Source organism: Manis javanica, chromosome 3 (genome assembly GCF_040802235.1).
Source record: "Manis javanica isolate MJ-LG chromosome 3, MJ_LKY, whole genome shotgun sequence".
In the NCBI taxonomy this organism is placed as follows: domain Eukaryota; kingdom Metazoa; phylum Chordata; class Mammalia; order Pholidota; family Manidae; genus Manis; species Manis javanica.
Genome location: NC_133158.1, coordinates 29,959,854 through 29,981,544, shown reverse-complemented (window position 1 = coordinate 29,981,544; position 21,691 = coordinate 29,959,854). Strand labels below are relative to the sequence as shown.

The 21,691-nt window shown below is 46.1% G+C and overlaps 1 protein-coding gene and 1 long non-coding RNA gene across 6 annotated transcripts in view; one reads left to right on the top strand and one right to left on the bottom strand.

The window, feature by feature from the left end:
* The window catches only part of SRGAP3 (SLIT-ROBO Rho GTPase activating protein 3), a 256,455-nt gene that overhangs the window by 56,837 nt on the left and 177,927 nt on the right, over positions 1-21,691 (top strand). The window lies entirely within an intron of this gene.
* LOC108386957 (uncharacterized) lies at positions 1,024-21,429 on the bottom strand. The gene is made up of 2 exons (XR_012128989.1): positions 13,793-21,429; positions 1,024-1,405 (listed from the first exon to the last, which is right to left on the bottom strand). It is a non-coding gene; the product is annotated as an uncharacterized lncRNA (long non-coding RNA).

Sequence of the window (21,691 nt, the reverse complement as noted above, 5' to 3'; positions counted from 1 at the left end):
CCTCAAAAACTCAAAGTAGAAATGCCATTTGACCCAGGAATTCCACTCTTAGGAATTTACCCTAAGAATGCAGGAGCCCAGTTTGAAAAAGACATATGCACCCCTATGTTTATCGCAGCACTATTGAAAATAGCCAAGAAATGGAAGCAAGTAGATGAATGGATAAAGAAGAGGTGGTACATACACACAATGGAATATTACTCAGTCATAAGAAGAAAACAAATCCTACCATTTGCAACAACATGGATGGAGCTAGAGGGTATTATGCTCAGTGAAATAAGCCAGACGGAGAAAGACAGGTACCAAATGATTTCACTCATATGTGGAGTATAACAACAAAGCAAAAACTGAAGGAACAAAACAGCAGCTGACTCACAGAACCCAAGAATGGACTAACAGTTGCCAAAGGGAAAGGGACTGGGGATAGTGGGTGGGAAGGGAGGGATAAGGGGAATAAAGGGTATTATGATTAGCACACATAACGTGGGGGTGGAGCACGGGGAAGGCTGTGTAGCACAGAGAAGACAACTAGTGACTCTATAGCATCTTAGTATGCTGATGGGCAGTGACTGTAATGGGGTATGTGGTGGGGACTTGATGATGGGGGGAATCTAGCCACAATGTTGCTCATGTGATTATATATTAATGATACCAAAAAAAAGTGTTAAAAAAATCATTTGCTGAAACTAAAGCTTTGTGGGAGGAAATCCTGCATGGGTGAGATTAAGTGATGGTGAGTCCTTGACTGTGATGATATTTCCTGTCTAACTGGAAGAAATTTGGACAAAGTTTTATCTCCAGCAGAACCTACAAAAAAGGAAAAAATCCTGTAGCAGTCGCTGGTCTGATTCTTTCAGCTTCTGTTTTTTCCTACTGCCATCCTTCAATGAACCCAATGGCCTATTTAGAGATACCACCCTTTCTCAAGTTTCCTCAAAACCCTTTCTTTAATCGTGTAAAAAGAACTCCCAATAAGAAGAGAGTGAGTAGGCCAGGAGCCTGGAACATTAGTTCTTAGTCCAGTTTTGTATCTTTCTCCATTTGCATTTATTATCTTGCACTAATTATTCACACATAGCCTTGCCCTTTGTGGGTCCACATTAATTTTGATTGCTTTTGAAAAGCAATCAAGGAGGAAATTAAGTGATCATACATCAGAGGGGAAAAAGACGTGGCCCCACAAAGTTAGGATGTGATTTGCTGTAATCAGCTGTGTCTGGCTGCTGTGAGCTTTCCTCAGCCCAGGAAACACTGGCAGGTGCTCCCGAGCTCTTCTGGCACCTCTGTGGTTTGTCGCACTTCTGATCAGAATCTCAGTGGATCAGAAGGCAGAGAAGGCATGTGTAGCAGATGATCGCTCTCCTGAGACACAACTCTTTACATCTTCCAGCCTCAGTTTCCCCATCTATAAAATGAAAAGGTAGTCAGATGATCTTTCATGCCCCTCCCTCTAGGTCTACAACTCTCTGCCAAAGTCTTTTTGAAGTCATATAATTGTGGAATCCTACAAAGGGGCACATTAATAATCTCATAATTCATAGACTCTCCTTGTGCAGTCTTCCTGTGGGCATTAATAGGGTTAGGAAAATGAAATAATATTTCTGTATCACTCTCTTACTTCAGTGATCCAGGGCTGCTGACCTAGGTCATGGATTTCTCAGCTGTTTGCTTTTTCTTATTTTTTTTTGAGGTCTTTAAAAACCCGTGTTTGCAAACTAGAATATACATACAGAAAAGTGCACATTTAGTAAGTCTACACAGTTCAGTCCTGCCTTTTATGATCTTTTTTATGTATCCTCTTGCCACTCCTCCCATCCTCCTCTAATTTGGGGTGGGCACTGAAAGGGCCTGGGACAAGAATCCCAAATGCATTGCTGCCATAGACCTCTGCAGGGGGTCGTTTGCTAAATGAGTTTGGGAGACTGGCTGCAGAACCTGGATTCTGCTTCCCTGACCACCATTACCGTTAATGTGAAGATCTGCAGGTGTTCTGGGGCGTTGCTGATTAGGATCAGCCAGTCTTACAAGCGCTTGGCTAAGAGCTCTGGAGAGCAAACGTTCAGTCAAATGAGACAGAGGCTGAGGGCAGGGCCCAGACTAAAGACGTTGGCAGAGGAAGAAAGGACAGCAGGAGGTGAGTGACGTGGACCAGAGCACACACTCTTCAAAGGAGCAGAAAAGAGAAAGCAGCAGCACAGACAAGGTTCATACAAGCTAAAGGGATTGGAGTTGGGGCTGGAGGCAGAGGTGGGACTTTCCATCAAGGGAGAGAGGATGAGGAGGACCAGCGCTGAGACAGGACCCTGAATTTGAGATTAGTAGGTTAGCAAAGATGGTGCTTCTTTGAAGAGGCGAAAGGGAGGGGATGTGTGGAGAGAGAATGAATGTGAAGCACTCGGCAGCTGTGCGTGCTTTTGTGGTTCTCCCCTCATTACCTCCCATCTACTCTCAGTTTCCAGGGCGACAGTGATTAAATCCCACCCAGCTCTTTCCTCAGGTCATCTACCCACTGGGCCACTTCTCTTTGACTTTTTATCTTGGAGGCACATTGCCTTTTAGATAGATCACCATTAAAGCTCTTTTTTGCTGAAGAAAAAATAAGATTCAGGGAGAATTTAGTACACTGGCTCTGGAAAGGGCTAATCAACCTTGCTCTGGGGCTGTCCGAATGAGAAGCTGCTCCTCTGTGGAGTAACAGATGCCCCCGAAGTTTATTCAAGAGCAGCTTTTCGATTGGACTGACTCAAACTGAGTAGACTTCAGTAACTGGAAGTAAACATCTACTTAGGCTGCCTAAGGACACAGTATAATTATTCCCAGAGTTGTATGTGCATGCTTGGGTTGGAGAGAGCTGGAGTCTACCTGCTCTTGGTGATTCATGCTTTCATCTCACATTTACCTGAGGTCCGCCAAAGGATGGTTTCCTTATCTGTAAAATGGAGTAAGCAATACTTAGCTTGCAGAGTTATATGAGGATTAAACAAGATTTTTTATCTCATATACTTAGTGTAGTCCTTGGTATGTAGTAGGCATTTGATAAAAGGTGGTATTAATAATACAACAAGCATTTATTGAGTGTCCCAGGTGTTGTTATGGAATGAATAATACAGGACCCCTGTTCTTAAGGTGCTGGCAATGCAGCAATAAAGAGAGATTCATAATAGTCAGGAAAATAATCACAAGGCGGTGCAGTAAATATTGTAATAGAGGGGCACTAAGAGTTCTGCGAGAACCCAGAGGAGAGCATAGAGGATTCTCTGTGGGAGAGACAGGCAAGGCTTCTCTAGAGGAGGAGCCTTTGAAGTTAGACCTTGAAGGCAGAAGAGCAGAGAAAAGATATTCCTGGCAGAGGAAACTCCAAGTCCAAAGGCAATGAGGTTTGAGACAACTTTGAGGAAGTGCTCTTTGAGGAAGTGTAACTCATGTGGTGTGTGTGGCATATGTGAAAGGGGCTTGGTGTTTATTCCTACCAGCCCTGGGGTTTGAGGGTAGTGTGGTTAGGGATACCGAGCTGTCTGGTTTGGATGGGAAGTGGAGCACTCTAGCAGTCTGCCTTGGTGAACTCTCTGCTCGCCCACTCCCTTCGTCTCGGGCTAAGCCTCCTGGGAGCTTTTTGGGAGAGATCAAGCTTGGCATCCAGGGTTTATTACAGTCTGTTTCTAACTCCCTTTTCCCCTCCAATCTCAGACATGAGTATTTCTCAGCATATGCCCAGAGACCCTCTTATAAACTGGGTGTCATTGGTATGCCCTCCCCTCCTGCAGTCAGCCCAGTTCACAGCTGGCTTCTCTTTCCTCTGAGCCTCCTTCTTTGGCCACTCCAGCCACGATCCTCTCTGCCCTCTCTTGGAACCCAGGGTTCCTAGTGGCCTCGAATCTGGCCTAGACCAGGCATATGGGAGACAGAGAAGCAAAACCTGGTGGAAAGATGTGGCATGGTGTCCAGGGGTACCCAGCCAGCAGTCATAGGAGACTGGAATCCAGGGACGCAAAGGGCTTCACAGTGTTTCCAAAATCACAGGCGCGCCCCCTACCCCAACCCCCAAACTCCCAAAACCTCCCTCAGTTGGTGGACAGAGTACTACAAAGGGGCCCCTGGGAATCCAGGGCAGGGCCTCCTAGGAGAAGATCCAGTCGGGTAAGAGCAAGATACCAGAACATTACCCACATGAGGGACTGGGAGCAAGGTGGGGCCCTGGCTGTCATGCTGGAGTTCATACCTCAGTAGCTGCAGGGTGGAGCCTGAGCTGATTCATGCCTTCTGTCTGGTAGGGATCATTCTGGAGCTGGGGGAGAGGCTTTTAGGAGGAGAGGTGAAAGGGTAAGGAGCCAGGCTGAGCTGGATAGCCTCCCCCTTCTAACCTCTCCTGTAAAGCAACTAACTAGCTCTTTTCCTACTTTTAGCCCTCAGTTTCCAAATGCCTTTTACCCTGTAGCCAAGCCCTTTCAAGTGCCTCTGCTTAGCTACCGTCTAGAACCCAAATACCTAGGCAGTAGGATCTGTGCCTGCCTTTCTAATAATAATGATGACATGAACAACAACGAACATTTATTGGACATTTCCTCTAGGGGCTGGGAGATTTACATGTATAATTGAGTCAGTCTTCATGTTAAAACCTGAGACAAGAGGATCTCCATTTGACAGGTGAAGAAACTGAGGCTCAAAGAGCTTAAAACCTGGGGTTGAAGGTTACACAGCTCGTAGCTGCTGTAGTTCAGACTTGTATCAAGTCTGATGTGTCTGTACTTTGAATCCCTGTGCAATGCTGTGAAACAAAATCATTTAAATTTGTTGGAACAGGTCTTTGTTAAAGGCCATGACTGTGCAGTGCATCACCATGCTCTACCTTTACCTTGGCCTCCGGCATCACCTTGCTCAATAATTTCTGTATGTGAATTGATTGAACTGGAGGGGAGACTGAAGGAATGTGCAACACCTGGGCTAGAGGGGACCCCTGGGAATGGGTGGAAATGTCTGCAGAGAGTGTTTTTTAAATGGTCCCCAAAAGCATTCTGCCTAGCAACAAAGAGCCTTTCAGAATACAGCTCCTCAAGGAGTTGCTCACAGCAGTGGGGGGACTTGCTGGAGTCGCTGTTGCCTCTGGCTGCATAAAAGAGGCAAGTCACAGAGGATTGAGTTTCACCTCTGGGGTACAGCTGTCGGGGCTGAGGGCCTGGGGCTGGGGATTAAGGCTGATGAGAGTGAGAAGGTGTGTAGGGGACATTTCTGTGTATGTGTACGTACAGTGTTTTATATGTACATAATTAAAATCTGTATATTAGATATGTAACTCCGATGGCTAAATTTTACTGAATGCTTGCCAAATGCTAAGCTCTATAATAAGTGGGAAGTGTTCTTTATTTTTATTACCTCGTTTAGTTCTTATGTGTCTATGAAGTTAGATATTATTATAATCCCCATTCAAAGAGTGAGGAAAGTGAGACATATAAGGTGCAAAGGGGTGGAAATGTGGCTGCCAGGTGCCTACTCTTCCCTGTTAGCCACGTATGTGTTGTTTATAACAAATTAGGATCATATCAACTCTCTTTGCCACTTGACTTCTGCTCTGGGCCATTTTCTTGGCCCCTTCGCCTCCTCTTCCCCTTCTCCCAGGTTCCCAGGCCTTGCCTTTCGCTCTGGCCTCAGCAGGCCCAGTGAATCTGATAAGAAAGCCTGCTGAAGCGTGAGGACTGATCGCCACTGGATGAGTTTGGTAGGCACAGCAATTGCCCCCTTCAAAGACGTCTGTGTCCAAATCCCCTGGACACCTGTGAGTGTTTCTTCACACAGCAAAGGGACATTGCAGCTGTAATTAAGGTTAAGACCCTTGTGTTAGTTTTCCAGGGCCACCACAACAAAACATCAAAAACAAGTGGCTTAAAAAACAGAAACTCATCGTCTCATGGTTCTTCAGGCTGAAAATCCGAAATCAAGGCATCATCAGGGCTGTGCTTTCTCTGAAGGCTCTGGGGGAGCCCTTCTTCCTCTTCTAGCTGCGGGTATTGCCGGAGTACTACAGTCCTCGGTATTCTTGGCTCGTAGACACATCACTCCAGTCACAGGGCCATCTTCTCCTGTGTGTCTTCACATTATCTTCCCTCTGTGTGTCTGTCTCTGTGCCCATATCTTTCCTTTTTATAAGGACACCAGACATACTGGATCAGGGCCCACCTGAATGACCTCATTTTAACTCTGTAAGACCCTACATCCAATTCAAGTCACATTCTGAAATATTTGGGGGCTCAGGACTTCAACATATCTCTTTGGAGGGGACACAGTCCAACCCATAACAACCCAAATACAACTGTAAGGGACTAGATCTGGCCACATTGAAGAAGTGGATTTTCCCCAGAATCTTCCCATAAGAGCTTGTCCTGCTACACCGTGGTTTCAGCCTTTGCAAGACTGTAAGCAGAAAACCAGCCGAGTCAACCTGAACTTCTGGCTCACAGAACTATGAGATAACAAATTTGAACTGTATTAAGTTGCTGTTTGGAATTTGTTCCTGCAGTAGTAGAAAAGGAATATAGTTACCTTCCCATTTCACTGGCCCTTCAGTGCCTTAAGCCAAAGAAATCATCAATGCTAGGAATTCTTGGGGCCTCTGTCTTCTTTTTTGGGTCTTTGAATATACCATGCCCCACACAGAATGTGATATTTCCTATTACATTTCACAGAAAATTTAACTTGCTCCCCTCAGCAGCCCTGTGAGATGTAGGGATATTAACCTTCCCATTTTACAGAGGAAGAAACCAAAATTTAAAGAAGCAAATGATATGCTCAAATCCTCACAAAACTGGGATTACAAATGGGGTTTCCTGCTTCCAAATCATATGCGCTTTTTGCCATGGCTTATGGCCCCTCCGTTCCCAAAGCATCGGTTATATGAACACAATTACAGCTATCCAAAGGGCTAGTGGGCTCCCTTGTGATATCGTGAGCTTCCTCTTGCTGAGAAATGACTGAGCAGAAGCCACTGGACAATTTACTTGGGGTGCTGAGGAAGGAATCCCTGCCTTCCTGGGGAGGATGCCGGCAGGTGCATCCTAATGCCTTCTTCAATTCAGGGTCTACTGTGGGATGGGGGGTAAGCTTTAGGTACTGCAGTTCAGACTAGAGAAAGCTCACTGGAAATTGCATTGGCCAGGAGAGGATTCACAGAGGAGGTGAGACCAGTACTAGGATTTGGAAAATAGGCATGACTTACAGAGGATGACTGTGTTTGGATTTCTGGCACGATTGCAGGGTGAATCTTTGCCCACACCTTCCAACTGCAGTTGCTTGGGTGAAACTTGCAGGCAGAAACTGGGTTAAACCCAAAGTGAGCATACCCCATGGCCTCTAGGCCTGCCTCTCCCTGCCCACCCCCAAGTCCGTCATGGTAGCTGAGAGTACACCACGCTGTTGTCTGCTTCTGCAGCCGAAAGAATAGTGGTAGGAGAGCAGAGAGAGTAATGGAAATACAGGCTGAGAATGATTTCCTGCCCCATCTTGCTTCCTGTGGCTTTCCTGCTAACCCACTGAAACACTTCCTAACTCTGCCTTTCTCTGGTGGGAACCAAACAGCCTCTCTTCAGCTCCCTTCTTCTGAGGGCAGCTGTCTGCCTATTAGGTTCCTTAGCAGTTTCCACTTGTCCTTCTTGAGCCTGGAGCGTACCCTCCTCAGTCTTGATCCCTGAGTGGCCGAGGTGACTTAAAATGTGTCTTCCCCAAGCCAAAACTCTTGGGAGCTGTGAAAGCAGCTGTGTTCTCTCCCTTCCCCGGCATGTCTTGGAGTGCACCCCATGCCAAGGATGTCCAGGAAATGTTGGCCTAGCAGGCTTCAGCCTGGGAGACAGCATGGCATTGTGGAGAGAACTCAAGTGTTTATTAAAAATCTGCGATGTGCCTGGACTTGTGCTAGATCTCAGGGACACGGCTGAACAAGATAGCTGCAAGTCCACGTGCAAGTCGGTCTGCCTCTTGCTAGCTGTGTCTTGGTTCTGCCTCTGAGCTAGTCATGTCACCTCCGTGTCAGAGTCATGTCTTACAAAGCCTGAAATGGCTCTTTGAGAGTGTATTGTAAACTGTAAAGCTCTATGAAGGTGATATTGTTAGTTATTATTCCCTTATTTGATCCTCTCAATTACCTAGTGAGATAGGTACAGCAGCAGTTGTGAAAGCCATGTTACAGATGAGAAAGCAAAGCCTCAGAGAAGTTGAAGAACAGGAGCAGAAACAGGCACTAAATGTTCAGTTTCTTAATTGTGGGCTTATTGCGTTTTACTGGGTAGCTGTAGCCCCAGGAATTATACAGTGTTTTAATGATATTTTCAACAACCACAGCATTAATAACTAACATTTGTCAAATGCCTACTCTGTTGCCAGACACTAGGTTAAATCCTTTACATGCCTATTTTTATCCCCACTTTCCAGATGAAAATTGAGAAAATTGAGGCTTAGCAAGGGTAAGTCATCTGCCTAAAGTCACTTTTCTTGGAAGAGGTGGAGACAGGATTCAAACTTAGGCATGTCTGGCTTCAGAGCCTAGACCTATAACTTCCATGCTCTCTGCTTCTCCAGTTGGGCATCCCAATCTGACATGCCCCAAATAACCAGAAAGTCTACAAGATGGTAGGAAGAGGTAGGCGGGCAGTACTTCCTGCCTAACCCCCACACAGAGGCGTGACCCAGCCAGCAGTAACAGTGGGCATCAAGAGGAAGAGATGGCTTCCAGCAGCCTGAGGGTATTGGGAAAGTGAATCTTGAACAACACGCACAATTTGAAGTTCAGAAGGGGAGAGGCTGGTGTGAACAGGGAACCTGGGGGAAGAAGGAAGCTGAAGAGAGGGTTCTGACTAGTGGGTGCACTTGAGAAGCAGTGGGAGATAAGATGGGCTTTAACTGCAGCAATAGCTGAAGTCGGTTCCAGCAGCCCGTGCAGCTGTGGCCTGAGGGTCAGCCCTGCGGCCCACACCCCGGCCACTGAGGGAAATTAGTACTCAGAGACATCTCCAGGACTGTGGGGGAACAAAGATCAGTGCCTTGTTTTTGTTTTTCTTCCTGGGACCTTGAGGTTAGAAAAGAAGAGGAGCAGAGTTGCTCACCCTAGAGTAGGGGAGGAGGAGAAGGGAGGATGGAAGGGTCCAGGCCGATGGGAGGCATCTGGAGAGTGGGGCATGCCAACAGAGTGCCGAAGGGCCTCGCGCCGGATAGCTACAGGGGCAGTGCTCTGCGCGTCTGGAGACCCAGGTTCTGTGTTGCTGTGCTTCTGCAGGTTTATGAAGTTGGAGCGTTGATTTTTCTGTGCACCTCGGTTTTTCAGACTGTGACTTGAGAGATGTATCAGAAAGAACCCCTGGTTGCAAGTGACAGACATGTAATTTGAACTTCTGCAAACAGGGATTTATTGACTAATGTGGTTGGAAAGTCCAGGGATAGTTCTAATCCTAGGGAAGGTAGGATCTGGAGTTTCAAATGATATCATTGGGTGTCTGTTTCCCTCTGTCTTTTGGCTCTATTCTCTGTAATGCCTTTTGTCACAGGTAAGCTCGTGCTTCAAGACCTCAAGGAGACTGCCAGCTGCTCCAGGCTTACCTACTGCCAGCCTTGCAGCCCATGGTGGGGGAACATCTGTTAGCAGTTCCTGCACAAGTCCTGGGCCAGATGCTTATTAGTCCTTTTTGGTCATATGCCCGTCTCTGAGTCTATTCTTCTGGCCAGGGAAGCCTACTTCTTATTGATCAGACCAGGGGCACATGACCTTCCCTAGCATTAGGGGAGAGTTAGTCCCATAGAAACTGTGTGTACATTGAGTGAGAAAGGAAGGGATGATTTCTCCGAAGGCACCTAGGAGTGCTGAGTCCAAACAGAAGGAGGATGAATGTTGAGCAGGCAGAAACCTCAGATATGTCCTCCTCAGCATCCCAGGGCTGGTCTGACTGTCTGCAAATGAAACCACAGTGGAACGCGTCTAAGTGGTGTTGGGGTCTGGAGCTCTTTAAGAATACTGTGAAAGCCATGAACCCCCTCCCCATAAAGACAAGTAACTCCTTAATAGGCCTCTGAGTGGCCACATAGTTTCTCCTGCCTCCTCCCACCCTCAGCTGTCCTCAATGGTCTCCTGGGTGTTCCTTGTGCTTGCCATCCTGCCTCCCTCCAAAAGGCCTTAAACTCATTTTCTCTGACCTAGTTAATGCCTCCGCCATGTATGTTCTCATTATATGTGAACCTCTCCTTGGTTCCTGTTTCAATGGCAGTCCAAACTTTTGTATATGGTTGCTTGGTTAGTATCTGCCTCTCCTGCCAGAATAGAAGCCGCATGAAGGGAGCTGCTTTTGCTTCCCTTCATATTCGTAGTACCTGTAAAGTGTCTGGTACATACTTGGTGCTCTGTAGTAGGAGAGTGAAGGTTTGCACTGAAACACACTATTTTCTCTAAAGTTTTTAGTGGCACACACCTCCCTAAGGTCAGTCTCTAAGCCTCAGGTTAAGAACCTCAGAATAAAAAATGGAAAAATCAAGGCATTGGAAAGTCAGCTCACTTAAATCAGAGCCATGCAAACGAGGACCTCCTAGGCCAGTTTTCCTGACAATCGAGGTGCTGTTGATTTCAGTTTATGTCTCCTAAATGGAGTCCCATGGATGATTAGTTCTGGGTCAAATCTATAGGCAAACACATTTGGGAAAAACTATCTAATCTAATTGTCCTTCTCTTGGAGATTCACAGCATACATAAAACAGTAATAAGTTCTTCAAAATTATCATTAATATAACTACCATTTATGGAGGGCTTACTATATTGCTAGGTACCTTACCAGGTCCCTTGTATGTGTTTTTACATGAAATATCATAATAGCCTTATGCAGTAGATGCCTTCACAGCTCCGTTTTAGAAGAGAAACAAATGCCTGGAAAGTTTAGGAACCTCAAGCTGTCTTCTAGGAGATGGTAGGTTTAGAACTCAAGCCCCAGTAATCTAATCTCTGTCCAAGCTCCTTATTCACTGAAGCTGTGAGAAATCCTAGGGTAGGACCAGTTTTCCTTTGTTTAACTCATAAAGGGAACCCTTTTTCTCTCCAAACTGAGAAGTATCCCAAGAATCACAGCTACTTTGGAATATGCTGGTGGTATTGGTTCATGTTGAGTAGGACTAAGACAGTAAGAATGTAGGCCTGGCACAGACCCAATTCCACAAATATTTCTGGAGCACCCCCTGTGGCAGGCTTGGTGCTAGGAGCAAGGGCACAGAGCCACATCCTCATTGCCTAGGGACACCCAGTGCCCAGCTTGCCCCCATAGCAGACAAGAGCCTTGTTCCTGGGCTGCCCACCTGGAGCCTACCTAACTCAGGGTCTTCCACAGAGAATTCAGCTGTGTCTTCCCTCAATGGAATACTACTCTGAATCATGTCCACGGATTAGTTCATAGCAAAATGCACATTTATTCTGTAAATGTTGTTTATCAAGGACCTTCTGTACTCCTGAACCTGTGCTAGGAATTGGGGATACAGAAACACACAAAATACTGTCTCATTTCCCAGGACATCCATTGTTTGGTGGGAGAGAGAGATCAGTGCGTAGGAAACCATAATAAACCAAGACAAGACAGACTGACAATTCCCCTTAGAGATGCAGACCAGCATGCTGTGGGAATTCTGAGATATGAGTGATTTCTTTCCTTTTCTTTTAATTAACTAAATTTTGGTTTGAGATTTAAGCTCATGACCTAAATGATGCCAGAACATCTAGATGGTGGGCAAACTGGGATGTTTGACTGACAGGGTAAGTAGCCCTGTATTCTAGGGGAAATTCCTATGCACTGGCCCCACAGGGCAGGGAGGGATGTGGGAATGAGCTGCAGGCACACCATGCTGCCTGGGCTGGGCTGCTGACCGCACCTAGGCAGCAGCTGCACACACACACACACACAGTGCTATCGCCCCTGCCTGCTCATCTTCCAGCTCAGGGAAGTATGCCTTCCTGGTGTCCACAGATACCAGGTCACTCCCATTTCCCCAGGTGACTCACATGAGCCCTCAGAGGCTTTTCACTTCACAGATCTTGGGTTCCTCATCTGTCAAGTGGGAGTAAAGACTCTCTCTCATAAAGTCTTTGGGAGGATCAAATGAGATGAAATTTACAAAAGAGCTTTGTAAATGTTACTATTGTTGAAGGCCTGTCAGGGCCCCAGAGGAGTCCCACTGGAGGAGAAGCAGAGGATTATGGTCCCCCATCCCCCAATTCCCTCTCCTGCATGTGGGCAAGGCCAGGTGTGGCCAGAGTTCTTCCTGGGTTCCTGAAGCCTCATGTGACCTCTAGCCTCTGGGTCTCCCTGGTGCCCTAAGAGAGCTGATCACTATGAAGATGTAGGGCAGCGCCTGTGCCAGCAGGAGAGCCTCCTACATGGTGCCCGCTGTTCCTCCTGCTGCCCTCGTGCTGTTCCCTCCACCTGCAGTGCCCTTCTCTCTCTTTTTCCTGCTTCCTCCACGTGGCTTCCTCCCTTCCTTCTTTCCTGCTTCTCCTTCCCTCCCTCCCTTCCTTTCTTCCTCATTTATTCATTTGATAAACAGTTTTTTCTTTTTTTAAATTATTTTAATTGTGGTAAAACACATATAACATAAATTTACCCCCTTAACCATTTTATAAGTTTACAATTCAGTGGCATTAAATACATTCAGGTTGTGATGCAACAAGCCCCACCATCCATCTTCAGAACTTTTTCATCTTCCCCAAATGAAACTCTGTCCCCATGAAACACTAACTCTCACTCCCTCCCTCCCCCAGCCCCTGGCAACTGCCACTCTACTTTCTGTCTCTAGGAATTTGGCTACTCTAGGAACCTCATGTAAGTGGAACCATACAGTATTTGTCTTTTTGTGACTGGTATATTTTAGTTAGTATGATGTTTGCAAGGTTCATCCATGTTGTAGCATGTGTAGAAGTTCCTTCATTTTTAAGGCTGAATAATATTCCGTTGTATTTATAGACCACATTTCTTTAATCCATACATCTGTCAATGGAGACTTGAGTCATTTCCACCCTTTGGCTATTGTGAATCCTGTTATGGACATGGTTGGGCTGATAATCACTTTTTGAGCATTACCATGTACCCGGTGCTGGGCTGCAGATGCAGTGGGGATGAACTTTGAACCCTAGGCTTATGGAGTTTATAGCCCCTGGGGGTGACATTAAAAAGAAAACAAGCCAATAAACACAATATGAAATTGCTATACATCCTATGGAGGTGAAGAGCAGTGTCTGGGAGGGACAGTAATGGCAGGTATGGAGTCAGATGGCTAGAGTGATGAAGAGGTCTCAGGAAGTAGCCTGAAGGATGGGGAGGGGTGCTGAAAGGGTAGGGAACAGCATTCAGGCAGAAAGAACAGCATGCCTGAAGCCACTGAATGTGGCAGAGTTGGCATGTTGGAAGGGTTGAAAGAAGTTTGGTACTTAGATAATCTGTCTCTTCATTTTGCCTACTAGGGGGCATCCTACTACCCCCAGCCCCAGTTTATTACTTCTCCTCTGTTGCTTTTTTCCATCCTGGCACATATTCCAGTCTATTCAAACTGTGCCTTTGTTCAGCTGTTTCTACCACTGACCAGTGAACTGCTTAAGTGCAGGAACTATTATTTTATTTTATTTGGGGGATGCTTGCATATCTTGCTGGGTGTCAGGGACTCTCAGACACTCCTCTGAAAGAGGTCAGCTGTTTCACTGCCAGTACCTCAAAACCATTTAAACAAGGAGCCTCCCACCATCTGGGGCCGGCCAGAGCTGGACATAGAACCAGTGTCAGGACATTTGACTCACCATGGAAGTTCTTCCTCCGTACTTTCATTGGTGACGGGCCACACAGTTACGGACATCAGCATGCAAGGCTGCCTGTTTCAGTCGTCTGGAACTTTCTCTTTTGCCTCCTAGCAGGAAGCATTCTGCACAGTGCGGGGCCAAATGTGGCCAAACCTCCCCACTGGCAGTTGTCCTGGGCTGCAGATGTCCAGGGTCGCTGCACCAGCCCAGCTGACTCGGCTGGCCGCAGTGTGCAGTGCTCAAGGTTCCATGGCAGTGAGCCATGCCCTGCTGCCTCTCCTGTTGGCCTTGGTAGCTTCCCAGCTTCCTCTCACATGACTTTGTCTCTGTTTACTTTTCTTCCTGGCCTTCCTGCCTGTGGCGTCCCCATGCCACCTCGAGTCTAATCTGCTATGCTAGACACAGCCTCTGCAATGGCCCCTTCACAGTGGCCTCGTTCCAGGGCATATGCTGTCTTTGGCTGTCCCTCCTAGGCCCGCTCCTGATCGCTAGCCCCAGCTCTCTCCACCGTGGTGAATGGGAACCTGTGCACTTTTTTTTTTAAACCTATGATGTTGTCTCTGGGGCTCCTCCATCAAGTGCCCAGGAGGCCACCAGCTCCCGGGGGGTGGTAATGGGTTAATCTTAAAGTCATGGAGTGAACATTCTGCAGTGGCCAGCAAGAGCTTGACTGAAAACAGATGAGTGAGGTAGACACATAGGGAGGCAGAAATGAGCCAAGGACCCAGAGAGTTGGGGGAAAGCATTTGTTACTGGTTGGATTGTGTTCCTCGACAAGATGCTGAAATTCTGGCCCCTCAGTACCTGTGAATGTGACCTTATTTGCACATAGGGTCTTTGCAGATGATCAAATAAAGATGAGGTCATTAGGGTGGGCCCTAATCCGTATGACTTGTGTCTTTATTAAAAGGGGAAATTTGGACACACACACAGGATGCTGTGTAAAGATGAAGAAAGAGATGGGGGCGATGAAGCCAAGGATGCCAGTTTTCTAGCAAATGACCAGAAGCTTGGCAAGTCTGTCCCTCACAGCCCCCAAAGATACAAAGCCTACTGACACATTGATCCCATACTTCTAGCTCTTGGAAAAGGGCAGTAAGGACAATGCATTTCTGTGGTCTGAGCCACCCAGCTTGTGGTTCTTTGTTTTTTCAGCCCAGGAAACTAATGCAGTAGTCCAGCAATACCTGTGGAACCTCTCACTTCTGATGATGGGTCACTATGCTTTCTTTAGCTCTCAGGTTTCTCCATATCTCATTTAGTTTGGCCCCGGGCTATTTTGAGGCATCCTGGCAAAGAGTTTAATAATAAAAATTTTATAATATTTAAATTAGACTCTAATAAGACTTTTAATAAGATTTTCTTAAGAAATGTTTTGATATCCTTCCAACTGATATAGAGCTGGGCAAGGGATAATACCACATCATGCTTTTGTAGGACTTTCTACTTTACCAAAGGCTTTCTCATTTATTATCTATTTGACCGTCAGGACCACACTGGGAGGTTAGCACTGGGAACATTCCCATTTTGGAGAGCAGAGACTGAGGGTCACAGATATTCCCTGATTGTTGTAAGTAGCTGCACTGGGATTTAAATCTCAACTTCTGACTTCCTTCCTATGCTTTTTCCATGCCTTCACTGCTGTCCCTGAACTTGGAGCAGGTGGGATGGTTCAAGGGCAGCTGAGCTCTTGCTGGGTGACCTGAGGAGTAGCACATTCTTTAGACCCTTTTCCAGGAGCAAGGAAGAGGGGCATTAGTTTGCCAAGACCTTTCCATGTTCTCCTAATGCTCCATGGTGGCCACAGGGGGCCTCCCGGGCTTGCAGGACCCTGGTAGAGCAATGTCTGGTTGTGAGAGTGGGCCTTGACAGGTCATTTACAGTAGGACATGGCACATGGAGAGAGGCTGCAGGTGGAGCTGGCTAACCAGGGGTGTGATTGGTACTCAGCAGACGCTGAGCTCTCCTCCTGAGAGGGACTGAATAGAACCAAGTCTCATGCCCTGACCCTTAGCAAGCTGGGGCATGATGACGGTGTGTGTTCACAGGCCACTTCGTAGCATTCCTCAGGACCTTAAAAGTGCTCATTACCCACCAGGAGTCTGAGGCCTGAGCTCAGGCCACTGCAGAATGTGACCTTGGGCAAATCCTTTGACCTCACTGAACCTCAGTGTCCACAGCTGTGAAATGGCTGAATGAGCATGTCCACCTTGCTGGACAGAGGTGAGGAGTAAGGAGTATGATGGGAGCACTTTATAAGGATTGGCCTCAGTGTTACTCACGGTAATAGTAATAGTGAATGTCCATGAGTCTTTGGGGAAAATGCCATAAATCCTTCTGCCTATGAGGAGCCATGAAGAACCATTGACAGCTTGTAACGAGAAGTCCCACTCTGTTCTGTTGGCCTATTTTTTGTGTGTCAGAGTATGACTCAAATTCTTTTGCAGTTTTTGGCCTCTTAAGAAAACTCTTCTGGTTTCTATCACCAGTTAATTTCCACTCCATTCCTCCCCTCCCCTTCCCTGCCACCACCACTCTGGGGTTGTCATGTGAATGTTTTCCATGTAAAAAATCCAGAAAACCCATTCAAGCCAAACGGGAAGACAATATTACTGAGTCTGAAGTTGCTCAAGTTCATCTTGTGCCCTTGGCTCAGGGGTTCTGCAAGCTTTAAGACTCTCCAAGTGTCAAAAGGCTTTCTGCTTATAGACTTGAAGAATATGAGGCTGAGGGGCTGTTCATTCTGAGACATTCATCAGCACATCCCACATACCAGCACTGTTTCAGTGGCTGGGATAAAAACCTTTTGTCTTCTCTTCAGTGCTTCCTATGGGTCTATCACTGCATGAGGTGCATTATAAAAATTAAATCCTCTTTTTATCTTCAACACATGTCCAACACAGGTCTGTGTGACTTACATTCAGACTCCAAGCCATTAGGGTGTACTGTCTCTCTGTTTGAAGCAGCTCTAACCCAAGCCCTTCGTCTTGCAGGTGAAGAAACTGAGGCTCAGGAAGGGGGATGGGGACTTCCTCAATGGAGGAACTAGAACCCAGGTGTCCTGACTTCCAAAGCTTTTTCTGCTGCCCCATCCTCCCCTTCAGGGAAGCCCTGAACTGCTGCTAGGAGTTGCCCAGTGGAGCCCTGATTCAGCCATGCTCTACCAGGTAGATCCCAGGTCCCTACAAACCTGCTAAAAGTGGTATGGTTAATTGAGGCCATTGCCTACTTCAAAAAGCTTTAGCCTAATTGGCCCAAAGTACAGCTACTTTGAATTTCAAAGTCAAGTGTCCAGACTCAGGTAAGTTTGGCACCTAGAGGGAGTTATTTGCTCAGTTACTATACACCTGAGCTCAGCAAAAATGCATAATTAGTTAATTGTGCAGGAACTTCTCACTGTTGCGAAATGTGCAATGACATGTAATGCCTCATTTCCTTTGAACATACTGTTCTCAAAGCCTTCAGTGTTCTCCCTTCCCATCCCAACCTCCCCTTACTCTCTGCCTGGTGAATTCCTACTCATCCTTCAAGAGCAGTTTCCTGACTCATGTCCTGCCACTCCTCCACCCACCCTTACACGTAAACAGATGTAATATTTCTACAGTCTGTCTCTCCCACTGGACTGTAAACTTCATGAGGGCAGGAACTAGGTCTCACACATAATGATAGCAATAGTACTTAAAAAATGCTTCCTTGCAGCCAGGCTCTGTGCTAAGAACTTCCCATGCATTATCTCATTTCATCTTCCATGACATTATAAGAAAGATACTACTACTACTATTGTCTTCTTCTAGATGAAGATATAGATTCACGGAGAGGCTCAGAAACTTGCCTGACATTACACAGTAAATGGCAAAGTCAGGATTGAAGTCATTGCTACCACATATGGTTGTGCTGGCTGTGCACTGCACAAGAGCATCTGGTGTGGGGGTGGGGGCAACATGCGAGTAAAGACTGAAATAGTGCTCTCACCTTGGTGCAGGCCTGTGAATGTTGGGAGCAAGGGACTCACAGGCACCTTGTGCTCTGACTCTAGGGTTCAAGCTGCTAATAACTGTTAATTATTAATAATTAATTAATAACTTAATTTGGAATATAAATAAAATTGACCCTTGAACAACACAAGGGTTAGGGGCACTGGCGCCCCACCTAGTTGAAAATTTACATATAACTTTTGACTCCCCCAAAACTTAATTACTAATAGCCTACTGTTGAGTGGAAGTCTTACTGAAAAACATAAACAGTTGATTAACACATATTTTGTATGTTTTGTGTATTATATTACTGTATTCTTACAGTGAAGTCAGCTAGAGAAAAGAAAATGTTTTTTTCAAACTGTCACAAATCTCCAAAAATTTTTCCAATATATTTGTTGAAAAAGGTCCATGTCTAAGTGGACCTGTGCAGTTCAAACCCATGTTGTTCAAGGAACAACTGTGTGCATATTTATATTGCCAGTGTCTGGCACAAAGTAGGGACCCAAACATGGATGAAAGTGAGATTGTAAACCGATAGCCTTTCCTTTTTCTTCCTTCCCTTTTTATTTTTTATTGAAGTATCACTGATATACAATCTTATATTGGTTTCAAGTATACAACACTGTGGTCCAACAGTTAAATCAATTGTTAAATCCCACTCCCACTAGTGCAGTCACTATCTGTCGACACAGGAAGATACTACAGAATCATTGGCTATATTCTCTGTGCTGTGCTACCATCCCCGTGACTAACTTATATTATGATTGAGAATTCCTGTGCCTCTTTATTCCCCTCACCCTCTTCAACCACCCATCCCAATCCTGCCCCCATAGTAACCACCAGTCACTTCTCAGTGTCTATGAGTCTACAGCTGTTTGATCCTTTTGTTTTGTTTTTATTTTGTATAAATTCCACAAATAAGTGAAATCATATGGTACTTGTTTTTCTCTGCCTGGCTTATTTCACTGAGCATAATACCCTCTAGGTCCATCCATGTTGTTGCAAATGGCAGGATTTCTTTTCTTTTTATGACTCAATAGTATTCCATTGTGCATATGTATCACATCTTCTTTATCCATTCATCTATTGATGGACATATCTGTTGGTTCCATATCTTTGCTATTGTAAATAGTGCAGCAATAAACATAGGAGTGCATGTATCTTTTCAAATTAGGGATTTTGTTTTCTTTGGGTAAATTCGTAGAAGTAGAATTACTGGGTCATATGGTATTTCTATTTTTAGAACCTCCATACTGCTTTTGACAGTGGCTGCATCAATTGACATTCCCACCAACAGTGTAGGAGGATTCCCTTTTCTCCACATCCTCAGCAACCCTTGTTATTTCTTGTCTTTTGGATAGTGACCATTCTAACTGGTGTGAGGTAATATCATTATGGTTTTGATTTACATTTCCCTGATAATTAGCGGTGTGGAATATCTTTTCATGTGTCTGTTGACAGCCTGAATTTCTTCTTTGGAAAAATGTCTGTTCAGGTTCTCCATGCATTTTTTAATTGGGTTATTTGTTTTTTGGTGTTCAGGCATATGAGTTCTTTATGTATTTTGGATGTTAATCTCTTTTATGCATATATTCTCCCATACTAGGCTGCCTTTTGGTTTTGCTGATGGTGTCCTTTACTGTACAGAAGCTTTTTAGTTTGATGTAATCCCACTTGTTGTTTCCCTTGCCTGAGGAGATATGTCCAGGAAAAAATTGCTCATGCTCTTCGTCCTTCCCTTTTTACTCATATCTGCAGGAACAAGTTATCACTTAACAGATTATGTGGCTTCAGAAACATCTTTTAGTTGACTTGCCTCCTAGCAGGTACAGAGGAATTGCTGTAAACCCAGAAAGAAGTCTCCATTTGGAGCTCTAAGGGTTACATAGGTGTCTTTTGTTTCAGGTTAATTTATTTTGCCACCTTTGGGCCTTTGAATGTTATTAAACAGGTGTTAAACAGCTGCAGGTGAAATAAAACAAAGGCTTGGTTTTGAAACCAGATGCAGGGACTGCACATTGTGCTTGTGCACAGTGTGTGGGGTCCTGGCTCTAGTTGTGGTGCATGAGCACAAGGCTCCCCAGTAGGGCCTCATCAGGGGTCCTGAATGCATGGGAGTGCTGCTGCCCCGACAGGGGACTTCCCAAGCAGACTAGCAGCAGCTGCTAACAGCAGAGCAGAAAGGCTGGGTCTCTGCCACAAGCAAAAATGGGACTTTAGGATGAAATGTCCACAGAAATGTCTGAGTTTGTCCAGTTCAAAGCTAGAGGCTGGACAGGCCTGGGGATAAAGTTCTCTCTGATGAGCTTTTGGACTAAAAAGACAAGCCATGCATTTTGGACTTGACTGGTTACTTGGTAACGTCTCCCACTGACACAGGGTCCTGCCCCTTGCTAGTTGTATCATTGGACAAATCTCTTAACCTCTCCAGGCTTTCACACATTCCTCAGCAGAAGAGGGAGAGTGGCCCCAGCTGTGGAGGATTGCGATGGGGAGTTCATGAGCTAATGCTTATGAAAAAAATACTTTGTGAGTTGGGAAGGACTGTACAGATGCTATAACTACTGTGATTTATCATTAGGGAGTTTTTCTTGCCATTCCTTGGGTTCATTTTGTTCCCACCTGCATCTACCAAGTGAGCTTGGAGGAGGTGCTGAGGGAGGAGTAGGGTGGGAAGAAAACAGCATGGTATCCCCAGGACAAGTAGACTTGGTCTGGAACTCTTGTTTGGAAGTGAAGAAAATGGTTTTTGCTTTTTCCATTGTGAAGTGGGATGGTCTTCAGCAGATGTTGCAGAGCTGAGTTTGAGAGCTGTTTTCTCCTCCTTTTGTTGCATCTGGGACTTCTGAGGATGTTCTTTAAAACTAGCACATCCCAAGGATGGAGCCGGCCGAAAGCCAGGGACTTGGCAAAGGAATGTAGGTTGCAACTTCTCTTCTTTCTAGGCTGGCCTCTTTGCTGTCTGCCAGTTGCTTCATGCTCACACCCGCCTCCTCACTCTCTCTCTGATGTTCCCTCCATCCAGCACATCCTTCCCACGCCTGTCCAAATTGAATGTATGCTGCCGAACTATTCACACCTCCGTTCATTCTCCAAGTGTGTGTTGAGTGCCATTACTAAAGACATGGAACACAGTGGAAGCCTTACATTTAGGGGCGCGGCAGAGGATGCTCAGTTTTGCGTGGATGTGTCAAGGGTGAAAAATGTCTGGCAGCTGTCCTGGAGTCAGCCTCTGGAGCTTGGGAGCGAGGTCGGGGAATAAGCCGTGGGTGTGGGCGTTGTCAGCATGTGTGCAAGACAGAGGCACCAACACGGGCAAGATCACTCAAGGCAAACAGAAGATGTGAGTGGACAGGAGCAAGAGAAATGATGCTCTGGGAATACCCCATGTCCAGTGGGTCAGTTCAGAGGGGAACTGGCAGTGGAGAATGAGAAAAAGGGAATGAAGAGGCAGGAGAGGGAAAACCAGCAGGCAAATGATCATCCTGTGGGATGATCCCAGTGGGAGCTGTGGGAGAACGGCAGGCCAGGCGAGGGCCGCAGGGGAGCAGAAAGGATGGCTATGGGAAGGAGCCCGCTGGAGGACCACACACAGCCTTTGCGGATGCTGTCCTCCTCTCCCAGCCAGTGTCAATCACTGCATAGGGAGCTGCTGACTGCGAGTAGGTCCTGTCTCTCAGGGCTACCAGTTCACAAAAAGGATGGAGAACCCTAGGACTAGAAGCCTTGAGGAGGCTGGAGAATAGGGGTGGTTGGGTGCCAGGTAGTAGCAGAAATCAAGGGATGAGAGGTTGCAACTAGAAAGAAGATTTTTTCAGTTCAGGATTTCAGAGGTAGGGCGGTTCGTAGGAGTTGACAAGGTCAGGGCAGGGCCATATGAGGAGGGGCGGAGTGAAATAGTGCGAGATTAATGAGGTCAAAG